Source organism: Oncorhynchus masou, chromosome 15 (genome assembly GCF_036934945.1).
Source record: "Oncorhynchus masou masou isolate Uvic2021 chromosome 15, UVic_Omas_1.1, whole genome shotgun sequence".
Classification (NCBI taxonomy): Eukaryota; Metazoa; Chordata; class Actinopteri; order Salmoniformes; family Salmonidae; genus Oncorhynchus; species Oncorhynchus masou.
This window is the reverse complement of record NC_088226.1, coordinates 58015263-58030524: the sequence shown is the minus strand read 5'-3', so window position 1 is coordinate 58030524 and position 15262 is coordinate 58015263.

Genomic DNA, 15262 nt, shown 5'->3' with positions numbered 1-15262 from the left:
GTCACCTTGCCCTGATTAAAAGCAGTGGTTCGCGCTTTCAGTTTCACGCCAATGCAGCCATTGTTTCCTGTTTGGGAATGTTTTAATCGTTGCTATGGGAACGACATCTTCAACGCACGTTCTAATGAACTCACTCACCGAATTAGCGTATTCGTCAATGTTGTTGTCTGACGCAATACGAAACATATCCCAGTCGTGGAATCAGATTGGTCGGACCAGCGTTGAACAGACCTCAGCATGGGAGCTTCTTGTTTTAGCTTCTGTCTGTAGGCAGAAGTCGGCACTCTGAGTGAGCAGAGTGGTGTCCTTCTGACAAACCGTTCTCTCGTTAAAAAGCTAAAAATTACATTTAATCTTTTCCCAAATAGTTTCATATTTAAACATTTAAATTGCACAAAAATTCCATCTGAATCTGATAACTAGAATGTGTAGATTTTCCAAGATACAGTTTATGTCGTCCTATCATCAGTAATAATGTCTCAGACGCCAACTGATCTGGCATCATATTCATTAAGAACCAACGCATATTTTCAACTGGTTGGATTACCGAAATATGATTCTTTTACCCCCACCTTTTGATGTTCCCAGACTCTATATGTTTAACAAAGGCTTTTCAAGAACCCTTCTGTAGAGTCAAGAGAGAGGAAAGGGAGAAAAGTATTTATGGGGGGGTCATAAACCTCACCCACAGGCCAACGTCATGACAAGTGCAAATGACTAGAAAAGGCAAAATATTGTAACCCGATTTGTCCGGCCTTCGAGTTTGTAAAATGTGAGGATTTCTCACAAGTTCTCCAGTAAGAGTGGAGAAGTGGAGCGTTGTGTGATTGCGGAGTCTGGGATAATTGGCTATTGTGAAGAGCTGTCTGAGGAAGATGCCATGTCACCTCGCAGCCCGGCCTAGAGAGCAGGGAAATTGAAGTGATTACATCTGATATTGAATATCTGCGAGCGATTGCCTCAGAAGACAAGTTTCAAAAAGTAGGAATAAAAAGAAGGAAACAACCGTAATTTGAACAGGATTTACGAATCCCTGAATCAAATTTTGGGAATCTCTTTCACATTCTATTCCCTCAAGAGCGTTGCTCATAACATGCACTCACACAGAAATAAATAAGCAGGCTGTCACGACTCCCACCGAAGGTGGCTCACCTGCCTGTTCGGGCGGTGTGTGGCGGTCGTCTTCCTCGGTCTACGAGCCGCTACCGATCCCCTTTTCCTTATGTCTTATGTATTTATTCTTATTAGTTGCACCTGTTCCTTTTTTGTGTTTCTTGAATTTTGTCTACTTCAACCTGTTAGGCCTGCTTAGGTTTGTGCGGGATTATTTTGTTACTCTGTTGGTTGTGGATGTGGTTTCGTTTTGTTTTCTCTGCACTGTTTGTCCTGTGTTTGGGCTGGTCAGTGTTATGCTCCCTGTAATTTGGCGTGACCATTTTGTTCCAGAGAATAAATAATTACATTTCACCGAACCCTCTGCTCTCTGCTCCTGACTCCGACCCACCACTCCTAGTAAACCGTGACACAGGCACACATTTACACACGCATACATACACACACACAAACACTATCAACTCTGTTAAGTAGAGAAGAAAAAAGTACATGCAAACCATATATTTAAGTTACAGTTCATTTAAAATCAAGTGTCAATTCCATGGCTGTACAACTCCTTGTTTCCTTGCCTTCTATGTGCATTCACAAGCCACCCAAGAAAGGATTCACTGTCAATCTTGAGCCTGCACAGACAGATCTGCATGAGGAGAACATGAGCCCAGACGAGCATGGGATTTTACAGACTTCAGAGGAGAGAGGGAGAACAATGGCACTAAATTGTTATCCCCTTCTTTTCATTTAGTGTTTTTGTATCTGTCTGCGGTGTAATGGTTCACAATATCTTTATAGATTTTAAACCTTTGATAATTGTCGACACATACTGACAGAAAAAAAAAGTATATTACAATGTAACAACCCCCATAACAACCCCCCTCTCCCTCTGCCTGCCTCGCCCATCCCCCTTCCCCGTCTCTCCCTCCTGCAACCAATCTTGCACCTCCCCGAGCACACAACAGACGCTTCGTGTGTGAAGAAGGTCAGGAGTTCAGGGCCGGCTCCATCCCTCCCTCCCTCTACTGTGAAGAGGCCTACGGGTTTATAATTATCTGGCCGTTGGCATTCAGTGCAGGTTCAAGTGCAGTGCAAGCGCTGGCACTGGCGAGGGGGGATGCGCTTGGCTAAACCCTTAGTGATTAGTTGTCCCTAATTGTCAGCCCGTTTTTTCCTTTTTACCAATCCTCTCCCCCAGTTTGAAGATTCACACAAACCCAGGAACCGAGGTGTGTGGTTTCGTTATGTTAGTTAACTGTTAACTGCTGCCACATGACCGTCCTCCAGTCCTCTCCTAGTACCCCCTTAGTAACAAAGAGAAAGACCTCCATCATCTGGACTGTACACAGCCGACTCAACCGTTAACTCGATCACACATCCTGTACTGTACAAACGTCCTGTACTGTAGGCATCATCTCACTGTTAGGAAACCAAGGCATGTCAAGACATCCTTTGCTCAATGTGGGCAATGCTACATCCAATGTGACACAGTCATTAATCATTTTCTTCGTGGTCAAATGCAAGTATGCAGACATTTACAAGAATGTATTGAGTGTTTCAGCTTCAATGCACACAGATAGCTTAGGAGTTTAGGAGTAATCATAATAAGGTGTGATAACGTTACAATGTCTTTGTACCCCAAACATACCAGTGTCTGTGTGGGTGAAGTTTTGATTGAGATTCTCTGTGGAGATGCATCAGGGGTCATTCCCCAATGGAAGTCATTATATCAAAAGACCAAAGGGACGACAGTAGGACCACAAGGCCCTAAAGGTTTATGGCTCTCAACACACAAAAACAATCCAAAGGGTAGAAGTCACTGACATTTGGAGAGCATGTGGCCATTGCAATGTTGCATGTGTTTATAGCTCATTGACTAATCATTCTATGGCTTATTATAAAATAGGGGAAACTGTCAGAAATGTAAATGACTATAAAGCTTTTAGGGATAGAAGATACTATATTGAAGACCAATCACTGAAATGTTAAGAACTATTACAGGACTGATGATCTACAGCATTGATTCCAAGACTTTTTATAGTCCCGTACCCCTTCAAACATTCAACCTCCAGCTGCGTACCCCCTCTAGCACCAGGGTCAGCACACTCTCAAATGTTGTTTTTTTGCCATCATTGTAAGCCTGCCCCACACACATTATACGATACATTTACTAAACCTATGAATTTGTGTGAGTTTTTGTCACAACCCGGCCCGTGGGAAGTGACAAAGAGCTCTTCTTGGACCAGGGCACAAATAATAATATATAATAATAATCAATAATTTTGCTCTTTATTTAACCATCTTACATATAAAACCTTATTTGTTCATCGAAAATTGTGAATAACTCACCACAAGTATATGAGAAGGGTGTGCTTGAAAGGACGCACATAACTGCAATGTTGGGTTGTATTGGAGAGAGTCTCAGTCTTAATTCATGTGCCTGTATTTAGTTTTCATGATAGTGAGGGCCGAGAATCCACTCTCACATAGGTATGTGGTTGCAAAGGGCATCAGTGTCTTAACAGCGCGATTTGCCAAGGCAGGATACTCTGAGCGCAGCCCAATACAGAAATCTGGCAGTGGCTTCTGATTAAATAACATTTTCACAGAACCACTTGTAGCAATTTGATGAGGCTCTCTTGTTCAGATATTGGTAAGTGAACTGGAGGCAGGGCATGAAAGGGATAACGAATCCAGTTGTTTGTGTCATCTGTTTCAGGAAAGTACCTGCGTAATTGCACACCCAACTCACTCAGGTGCTTTGCTATATCACATTTGATATTGTCAGTAAGCTTGAGTTCATTTGCACTTAAAGAAATCATACCATGATGGAAAGACCTGTCTGATGTCCTTGTTAATGCAGACAGAGAAGAGCTCCAACTTCTTAATCATAGCCTCAATTTTGTCCCGCACATTGAATATAGTTGCGGAGAGTCCCTGTAATCCTAGATTCAGATCATTCAGGTGAGAAAAAACATCACCCAGATAGGCCAGTCGTGTGAGAAACTCGTCATCATGCAAGCAGTCAGACAAGTGAAAATTATGGTCAGAAACTAACATTTTAAGCTGGACTAAATTTTAAAAAACTGTCAATACTTTGCCCCTTGATAACCAGCGCACCTCTGTGCAGTGAGGGAAAAAAGTATTTGATCCCCTGCTAATTTTGTCCGTTTGCACACTGACAAAGAAATGATCAGTCTATAATTTTAATGGTAAGTTTATTTGAATAGTGAGAGACAGAATAACAACAACAAAAAATCCAGAAAAACGCATGTCAAAAATGTTATACATTTATTTGCATTTTAAGGAGGGAATAAGTATTTGACCCCTCTGCAAAACATGACAGTACTTGGGCAAAACCCTTGTTGGCAATCACAGAGGTCAGATGTTTCTTGTAGTTGGCCACCAAGTTTGCACACATCTGAGGAGGGATTTTGTCCCACTCCTCTTTGCAGATCTTCTTCAAGTCATTAAGGTTTCGAGGCTGACGTTTGGCAACTCGAACCTTCAGCTCCCTCCACAGATTTTCTATGGGATTAAGGTCTGGAGATTGGCTAGGCCACTCCAGGACCTTAACGTGCTTCTTCTTGAGCAACTCCTTTGTTGCCTTGGCCATGTGTTTTGGGTCATTCTCATGCTGAAATATCCATCCACGACCCATTTTCAATGCCCTGGCTGAGGGAAGGAGGTTCTCACCCAAGATTTGACGGTACATGGCCCCGTCCATCGTCCCTTTGATGCGGTGAAGTTGTCCTGTCCCCTTAGCAGAAAAACACTCCGAAAAGCATAATGTTTCCACCTCCATGTTTGACGCTGGGGATGATGTTCTTGGGGTCATAGGCAGCATTCCTCTTCCTCCAAACACGGCGAGTTGAGTTGATGCCAAAGAGCTCCATTTTGGTCTCATCTGACCACAACACTTTCACCCAGTTGTCCTCTGAATCATTCAGATGTTCATTGGCAAACTTCAGATGGGCATGTATATGTGCTTTCTTGAGCAGGGGGACCTTGCGGGCGCTGCAGGATTTCAGTCCTTCAACGTGTAGTGTGTTACCAATTGTTTTCTTGGTGACTATGGTCTGAGCTGCCTTGAGATCAGTGACAAGATCCTCCCGTGTAGTTCTGGGCTGATTCCTCAACATTCTCATGATCATTGTAACTCCACGAGGTGAGATTTTGCATGGAGCCCCAGGCCGAGGGAGATTGACAGTTCTTTTGTGTTTCTTCCATTTGGGAATAATCGCACCAACTGTTGTCACCTTCTTACCAAGCTGCTTGGCATTGGTCTTGTAGCCCATTCCAGCCTTGTGTAGGTCTACAATCTTGTCCCTGACATCCTTGGAGAGCACTGGTCTTGGCCATGGTGGAGAGTTTGGAATCTGATTGATTGATTGCTTCTGTGGAAAGGTGTCTTTTATACAGGTAACAAGCTGAGATTAGGAGCACTCCCTTTAAGAGTGTGCTCCTAACCTCAGCTCGTTAACCGTATAAAAGACACCTGGGAGCCAGAAATCTTTCTGATTGAGAGGGGGTCAAATACTTATTCCCTCATTAAAATGCAAATCAATTTATACAATTTTTGACATGCGTTTTTCTGGATTTTTTTGTTATTCTGTCTCTCACTGTTCAAATAAACCTACCATTAAAATTATGACGGATCATTTCTTTGTCAAACGTACAAAATCAGTAGGGGATCAAATACTTTTCCCCCTCACTGTATGTTGTAAAAGCTTTACACGGTCGCTGCCCATATCATTGCATAATGCAGATAATAGTTCAGGGACTTTGCTTTAACAAAGTTAAGCATTTTCACTGTAGTGCCCAAAACGTCTTTCAAGCTGTCAGGTATTCCCTTGGCAGCAAGAGCCTCTTGGTGGATGCTGCAGTTTACTCAAGCGGTGTCGAGAGCAACTGCTTGCACACTCATTACCACTCAACTATGTCTCCCTGTCATGGCTTTTGCACTATCAAAACAGATACCAACACATCTTGACCACCAAAGTCCATTTGATGTCACAAAGCTGTCCAGTACTTTAAAAATATCCTCTCCTGTTGTCCCGGTTTCCAGAAAAGGATGTATTCCTTAATTGACCTCCCATAAATGTAACAGACATATACCAGGAGCTGTGCCAGGCCCGCCACGTCTGTTGACTCATCCAGCTGTTGCGAATAGAATTCAGTGGCTTGTATGTGAAGCAGTAATTGTTTCAAAACATCTCCTGCCATGTCACTGATGCATTGTGAAACAGTGTTGTTTGATAAAGACATTGTCTGTATAGTTTTCCCCCAGCGTTGTCCCAGCCATATCAGCAGCAGCCGAAGGAATTAAGTCCTCCACAATAGTATGGGGCTTGCCTGTCCTAGCCACTCGGTTGCTCACCAAATACAGTGGGGCAAAAAAGTATTTAGTCAGCCACCAATTGTGCAAGTTCTCCCACTTAAAAATATGAGAGAGGCCTGTAATTTTCATCATAGGTACACTTCAACTATGACAGACAAAATGAGAAAAAGACCTGCACCAGGCTGGGAAGACTGAATCTGCAATAGGTAAGCAGCTTGGTTTGAAGAAATCAACTGTGGGAGGAATTATTAGGAAATGGAAGACATACAAGACCACTGATAATCTCCCTCGATCTGGGGCTCCACGCAAGATCTCACCCCGTGGGGTCAAAATGATCACAAGAACGGTGAGCAACAATCCCAGAACCACACGGGGGGACCAAGTGAATGACCTGCAGAGAGCTAGGACCAAAGTAACAAAGCCTACCATCAGTAACACACTACGCCGCCAGGTACTCAAATCCTGCAGTGCCAGACGTGTCCCCCTGCTTAAGCCAGTGCATGTCCAGGCCTGTCTGAAGTCTGCTAGAGAGCATTTGATCCAGAAGAAGATTGGGAGAATGTCATATGGTCAGATGAAACCAAAATATAACTTTTTGGTAAAAACTCAACTCGTTGTGTTTGGAGGACAAAGAATGCTGAGTTGCATCCAAAGAACACCATACCTACTGTGAAGCATGGGGGTGGAAACATCATGCTTTGGGGCTGTTTTTCTGCAAAGGAACCAGGACGACTGATCCGTGAAAAGGAAAGAATGAATGGGGCCATGTATTGTGAGATTTTGAGTGAAAACCTCCTTCCATCAGTGTTACGGATACAGTTATCCTGTGTGTGTGTGTATCCTGTGTGTGTGTTTCTTTTCTCTCCTTCTCCCCTCACAGGTGAAAATCATCACTCCCCAATCAATCATCAATCAGAAGACACACCTCCTCATATTTCCTAAACCTATCACAGTTCTTTCCCCATGGTTTAAAAACCCCATCATTTGTTTGTTCTAGAGCTCAGCTCAGCTCAATCTCTCTGTAAATGCCATGTCTGTAGTTCTCTGTGTTTCACTCTCGCTTTGTGTCGTAACCTCTCTTTTGTTTAAGCACCTCATAGCACTTTGTCATCACCTGTGAGTATTGTTTTTGGTTATGGTGTTTGTGTTTGATTGCTGGTGGAAAAGGGGGAAACCAAGACAAGTCGCCCATGGGCATACACTACCCGTAGGTGAACTTTGTTAAAAACACTAGTTAGAACTGGGCGGACCACCCACTGTATTTTTGGTTAGTTAGTTAGCTGTTGTTAAAGTAGGCTAGTCTAGCTTAGGGGTGGTGTTTTTGAATACTTATTGTTTCTTTCCTTGGGTCCAGCTCAGCCCCTTTTCCTGCTCCCCCATTACCGTGTGTTTATAAATAAACCTAGAGTTTGACGGTAGATTTCAGTTGTCGTGCTTATTTCGTTCACACTTTTCCTTTGTCACAATAATAATTTGCATGAGTTATGTTACGAGTCTCATTACCATCCCCCCTAGACTGTCGGGCCAAAAGGGATTCGTAACATAAGTGGAGCCTCGTCCGGGATCTGTCATAACTGACACCCATGCCGCTCATGTAGATTGTTGTAGTGGTATAGTTCAGTGTTGAGCGTCATAGCTGAAGTAGCATTAGTGTTTGCTATTTCCTTTGGCACTTGTGAAGTAGTGTAAAAATGACTACTTTTGATTTGAAATCTTTTTTGGATAACCCTTCGTGGGAGGTTTTTGACAAATGTCGTAGAGTTGATTTAATGACCTTGGCTGACCATTATTCAGTATCGATTCCGCAGAGTTTAGTTAAGGCGGAGGTGAAACGGATAGTATTAAATGTATTGTTGGAAGAGCAGGTGCTTGTGTTACCGCTGCCTGAGCCTACTACCCCTGTAGCGGATGTTGCTGCTCCTGTAAGACCATTGGTGTCTGATAATGAGGGAGAGGCTAAAACACCAGCCACATTGTCCCGTTTTGATCCACTCTCCCCACTGTCAAATGGTGATGCCAGGAGGGATGTCTGTTTAGCACAGTTCCAACTGGAGGTGGAAGAGAGAGCCCAAATTAGGCGAGAGACTCTCCAGTTGGAGATGTGTAAAATAGAGGCAGAAAAAGAACGAGAACAACGGCATTTGGAGATGTGTAAAATTGAGGCCGACAGAGAACAAAGGCAGTTGGAGTTCAAAATGCGCCAGATGGAACTTGAGGCAGAGACAGCAAGGCTAGCCTCCGGTCCTACTGTGCCTGTTTGTGAGCCGTCCTCACCTGCTGTGTCCTCAAACACGTTTGACATTAGTAGGCAGATTGCCTTAGTACCTTTGTTCAGAGAGTCAGAGATTGACTCCTATTTTTGTGTATTTGAGCGTATAGCCGTAGCATTGAAATGGCCTGAAGAGGTTTGGTGCCTATTACTTCAGTGTAAATTAACTGGTAAAGCCCAAGAGGTTTTGTCAGCGCTACCTCTGGAGGACAGTTTGAATTATGAAGTGGTCAAAGCTACTGTTCTTCGTGCCTATGAGCTTGTGCCTGAGGCATACCGACAGAGATTTAGGTCTCATAGAAAGTCTTCTAGTAAGACTTATGTGGAATTTGCTAGAGACAAGGGAAATCTGTTTGATAAATGGCATGCTGCTAGTAAGGTAACTGATTTCAACTCTCTCCGGGAGTTAATCTTGTTGGAAGAGTTTAAAAATTGCTTACCCGAACGCATTGTAGTTTACCTAAACGAACAGAAAGTATCCTCCCTGGCAGAAGCGTCTGTGTTGGCAGACGAGTTTGTATTGACGCACAAGAGTGTGTTTTCGGCTCAAACTGAGAGTAGAGCCACTGAGTTTCCTACCTTTAGTCCTAGTCGGCCAGCAGTAGTATGTCAAGCACGCCAGAAGAATGAGCGTCCATGTTTCTATTGTCATAAAGTAGGACATATGATTAATGATTGCTTCCTGCTTAAACGCAAACAAGGGATGCCTCTTCGTGCCAAGCCACCAACAGGTGTTGCTCTAATTCGTACGGTTGTGAGGTCTGCAACAAAACAGGTGCCTCAGGGTAACTGTAGTTTGAAAGTCTCAGTCCCCGACCGCAGTTATGAACCATTCATTTTCGAGGGGTTTGTGTCCCTAACGAATGACGAAGCGTCTCAACGACCGGTTAAAATCCTTAGAGATACTGGTGCGGCGCAGTCGTTTATATTGTCTGATGTGTTGCCCTTATCTGACGATACATACTGTGGTTCCAGTGTGTTAGTGCAGGGTATTGAAATGGGTTTTGTTCCAGTGCCATTGCACTTTGTGAAAGTACACTCTGAGTTAATCAGTGGAATATTCAGAGTGGGGGTACGCCCTATGTTGCCAGTGAAAGGTGTGACCTTCATAATGGGTAACGATATTGCCGGAGGAAATGTAGTACCCGTATTGGAAGTATTGGATAAAAGTGACCACTCTCTCTCGAATGAGCTGGCACAGAATTATCCACATGTGTTCCCCGCTTGTGCTGTCACTCGTGCTCAGGCACGACAAGAGGGTGATGAGATAGATTTGTCGAACACTGTTCTGTTCAAAGAGGTTGATCAAGAGGATGGATTGTGTGATACCTCTGAGAAGCATGGACAGGTGCGCCCTGTTGATGCCAAGGTCTTGGCTATAACTGCATTCCCTGCACCTACCACCAGACGAGAGCTACGCCGCTTTTTAGGGATGGTTGGCTACTACCGTAGCTTCTGTAAAAATTTCTCTGCGGTAGTTGCTCCATTGACCGATTTGCTTATTCCGGCTAGATCATTTGAGTGGTCCCCTGATTGTAAGAGAGCTTTTGAATCAGCGAAAGCACTCTTATGTAGTACACCTGTACTTGCTGCTCCTGATTTTGAACAACCGTTCAAACTTGAGGTAGATGCTAGTGCCAGAGGTGCTGGTGCTGTTCTACTGCAGCAGGACAAGAGTGGAGTGGATCATCCCGTTTGTTATTTTTCACGTAAATTTAATAAATGTCAAACAAACTATGCGACAATAGAACAAGAAGCTCTTGCTTTGTTGTTGGCTCTGCAATACTTTGAAGTATATATTGGTTCCAGTGCCCTACCCGTGATTGTATATACTGACCATAACCCCTTAGTTTTTCTCCACCGAATGTACAACCAGAACCAGCGCCTTATGCGTTGGGCGCTGATTGTACAAAATTATAATTTGGAGATCCGCCACAAAAAGGGTTCTGATAATGTGTTGGCAGATGCTTTGTCTCGTGTGTGAATATGATTTCTGCATGTTTTGCAAGGTTGTTGCTTTGTTGGGAGTATTCATTGAAATACTGTAGTCGCAACCCCTAGGGTTGCTCTTTTAAGGGTGGGAGTGTTACGGATACAGTTATCCTGTGTGTGTGTGTATCCTGTGTGTGTGTTTCTTTTCTCTCCTTCTCCCCTCACAGGTGAAAATCATCACTCCCCAATCAATCATCAATCAGAAGACACACCTCCTCATATTTCCTAAACCTATCACAGTTCTTTCCCCATGGTTTAAAAACCCCATCATTTGTTTGTTCTAGAGCTCAGCTCAGCTCAATCTCTCTGTAAATGCCATGTCTGTAGTTCTCTGTGTTTCACTCTCGCTTTGTGTCGTAACCTCTCTTTTGTTTAAGCACCTCATAGCACTTTGTCATCACCTGTGAGTATTGTTTTTGGTTATGGTGTTTGTGTTTGATTGCTGGTGGAAAAGGGGGAAACCAAGACAAGTCGCCCATGGGCATACACTACCCGTAGGTGAACTTTGTTAAAAACACTAGTTAGAACTGGGCGGACCACCCACTGTATTTTTGGTTAGTTAGTTAGCTGTTGTTAAAGTAGGCTAGTCTAGCTTAGGGGTGGTGTTTTTGAATACTTATTGTTTCTTTCCTTGGGTCCAGCTCAGCCCCTTTTCCTGCTCCCCCCATTACCGTGTGTTTATAAATAAACCTAGAGTTTGACGGTAGATTTCAGTTGTCGTGCTTATTTCGTTCACACTTTTCCTTTGTCACAATAATAATTTGCATGAGTTATGTTACGAGTCTCATTACCATCCCCCCTAGACTGTCGGGCCAAAAGGGATTCGTAACAATCAGCAAGGGCATTGAAGATGAAACGTGGCTGGGTCTTTCAGCATGACAATGATCCCAAACACACTGCCCGGGCAACGAAGGAGTGGCTTCGTAAGAAGCATTTCAAGGTCCTGGAGTGGCCTAGCCAGTCTCCAGATCTCAACCCCATAGAAAACCTTTGGAGGGAGTTGAAAGTCCGTGTTGCCCAGCAACAGCCCCAAAACATCACTGCTCTAGAGGAGATCTGCATGGAGAAATGGGCCAAAATACCAGCAACAGTGTGTGAAAACCATGTGAAAACTTACAGAAAACATTTGACCTCTGTCATTGCCAACAAAGGGTATATAACAAGGTATTGAGATAAACTTTTGTTATTGACCAAATTCTTATTTTCCACCATAATTTGCAAATAAATTCATAAAAAAATCCTACAATGTGATTTTCTGGAGAAAAAAAAATGCATTTTGTCTGTCATAGGTGAAGTGGGATGATGAAAATTACAGGCCTCTCTCATCTTTTTAAGTGGGAGAACTTGCACAACTGGTGGCTGACTAAATGATTTTTTGCCCCACTCTAAGACCTTCTAGCCCCTTCTTAATAATGGTATCTGTTGCTTTTATACATGTCTTACTACTTGAAAGTCGTCTTAATTCTCACTTCAAATTGGCATGCTTTGTTTCTAAATGTCTGCGCAAAAGTGAAGGTTTCATCGAGTTGTGAGATAGTACTTTTGCATATATAACACACGGTGACTGAGGAAAGGCACTACTCCCAAGATAACTGAACCCCAAATCAACGTAGTTCTCATCATATTTGCGCCTCTTCGATGGTCCAACGTCCCTGTCTGCTGTTCTGTACTCTCCCGGGTAAGGGGGCAGTAGCTCTTCAGCTGCATCAGATTCACAACTGTCAGTGACCATGCTAGCTGGGCTAACAAAAAATGTAGAGTTACTGATGCTAGCATTGGATGTGCTCGTGGAAGCAGAACAACTTGTGTCATCGACAGGTGTAGGTGTAGTACTGCTTGTACTGTAGTAGCAGTACTACCAGTAGAGCTGCTATGTTTCTCTATAGGCGCGGGCCTTACTAAATGGACTGTTTGAAAATGTGAAGAAAATTATTAATATTTATTTATTTAAAATGTGAATAACATTTTTAGTTGCCGTACCCCAGATGGCATTGCACGTACGCCAGTTTGGGAATAACTGATCTACAGTACCACAGATATGCTCCTTGATCTTGTACAGGAACTGATTTCGATCAATCCGTTCAAAGGTGGATGGCTACACCTTCCATTTACATTAGCCCTGAAAGACCTTTGATGAATGACGCTTGATTAATCTATCGCTTAATGCCCTTTGACATGTTTTCATATTCATGCCATTACTCATCCACACACCAGATCTCTGCAAGAGTCCATCACTGCTCTGAGAAATAGATCTGCAGACCTCAGAGTCAGAAAAGGACCAACAACTAAACAAATACTGTAGGGGGGATAGCGAGAGCATCAGAACAATAGCAGTGGGGCAGACAACCCCACTGAACTGTCCTATAGGTTTCTTCACCCCTCCAGGGAAAGAGGGAGAGAGCTGGGGAGAGACAATAGTGGAGGGATAGAGGGATCAGAGACAGCAAGAGAAAGAAGGGATGTATAGAGAGAGGGGAGAGATAGAGGGAGAGAGATAGAGGGAGAGAGAAAGAGAGAGAGGGAGAGTGAGCGAGCGAGAGAGAAGAGGAGGGATAGAGAGAGAGAGAGGGGGAGAGAAAGAGAACTAGGGAGAGAAAAGGGGAGAGAGAGAGAGAAAGCGAGAGAGAGTAAGAGAGAAAGAGAGAGAGCTAGAGAGAGAAGTTACTAAAGATTTTCTTAATCCCAGAATGAAATGTGAAATCATGTAAAAATGTGTTTTTGGAGCACTTCACTTGATCACTTTTTCACATGTGTAGTTTCATGTTATCATGTGTTGTTTTACATGTTGTCACATGTTATCACATTTTCTTCACATAACATCATGTGATCACATGAAAACATGATCGTATAAGAAATCTATGTGGTTTTTCCATAAGGGCTGCCACCTTGAATAGCCTATTATATTTTAACATTTTAACATAGTGGAAACAAGAACTTGCTCTTCAAACCTTCCATAACAACCTATATTTAACACAGATGGTTGGAATATAATCCAGTTTGAGGATTCTTTTTTTCTGTGTGTGAGAAAGAAATCAATGTGCCCATTTCCAAGAGTTCCATCTGAGATGAGACATTGACTTTTGACAGGTGTTTGTTTGAATATCAAACAGAGCAATGGGGTGCTGCAGATGGCCAACAGATTGCATTCCAGACAGGGCCTTCAGTCTAGGGCTGACCACTGGGGAAGCGGTTTCACCTTAATGGCTCACTGGGGTTCTGCATGCAAAACCTCTCATCATCATAATCACCATAATCCTCAGACAGAGGCTGTCTCAGGCACCAGAGACCTTGTTTTTCTTTCAGCACTGAGCAGCGATCAGGTCAGTGTCCATCATACGGTACATACTGTACCTTCTCTTCCTTCAGCCCTGCTCTGCTGGATGTCCTGCAGCACAGGGTTGCCTGGAAACCTGGAAACTATTGATGTCCGCTAATTGTTTTCATGTGGGAAAAGGGTATTGCGAAAATATGGAGTTTATTTTCCTTAGGAAAGACATGGTTCCTGTCATAAAGATGGAATATTACTTTAAATCCAGAAGGCCTATCTGTGAGGATGGAGTATAAATGACTACCATCCTGACAACAGACAAGACATACTAAACGAAACAGACTTCAGAAACAATTCAGTATGACAATTACTTTTCCTATAATTCCACATAACAGAACAAAGATAAGAGGTATTCAGTACTGTTGCTCTTTCTTTAACGAGTGACTCTCAGAGAGAGTATAGCTTTCCTTTGAACGATGCTAACCTGACTCCGGCCCAGTCTGACCTCTGACCTGTTGCTTTGAGCTTTATCTGGCCACATTTTCTGTCCAGTTTGTCCAGAGAAAGTGCCCTCAGCTCCAGAGACTTATTTGTTTTATCTCTGTTATTGTGTGGTATTATTTAACCAAACACTAAATCACCAGATTGTTAGAATTTAATAATAACAGCGGTTTGGTATTGCAGAGTATTCTAAGTGGGACTGTTATGGTTCAACTTTAAATACTTACAGTCAAGTAAATGCATATATGCATTCGTCAAATAAAGAAACAAACATTTTAAGGGACCATAATCTACAGTAAGTATTATTAGTGAGGAAAGTGTTAAGGGAGTAGTTCACTATTTTACAACTTGATGTTACATTTACATTTACATTTAAGTCATTTAGCAGACGCTCTTATCCAGAGCGACTTACAAATTGGTGAATTCACCTTCTGACATCCAGTGGAACAGCCACTTTACAATAGTGCATCTAAATCATTAAGGGGGGGGGGGGTGAGAAGGATTACTTATCCTATCCTAGGTATTCCTTGAAGAGGTTAGATGGTTCCTCACCCTGAAAGTAGTCTAAGGGCCAGAAAAAAACTGTAATCCATGATTTAGTTCTTTAAACAGCCTTTACAAACTTCAACTAACTTTTGTGGAAAAATCTATGGAAGTGATGAGGGTATGTGAGCATGTTTTTTTAAAGGTCAAATCACATTTAAGTAACATTAAACCAAATATCTAGTTGATTTCAGGTGATTTGGACATATATTTTTTCCATTGATTTATAGCTAGCAGTGGCTAA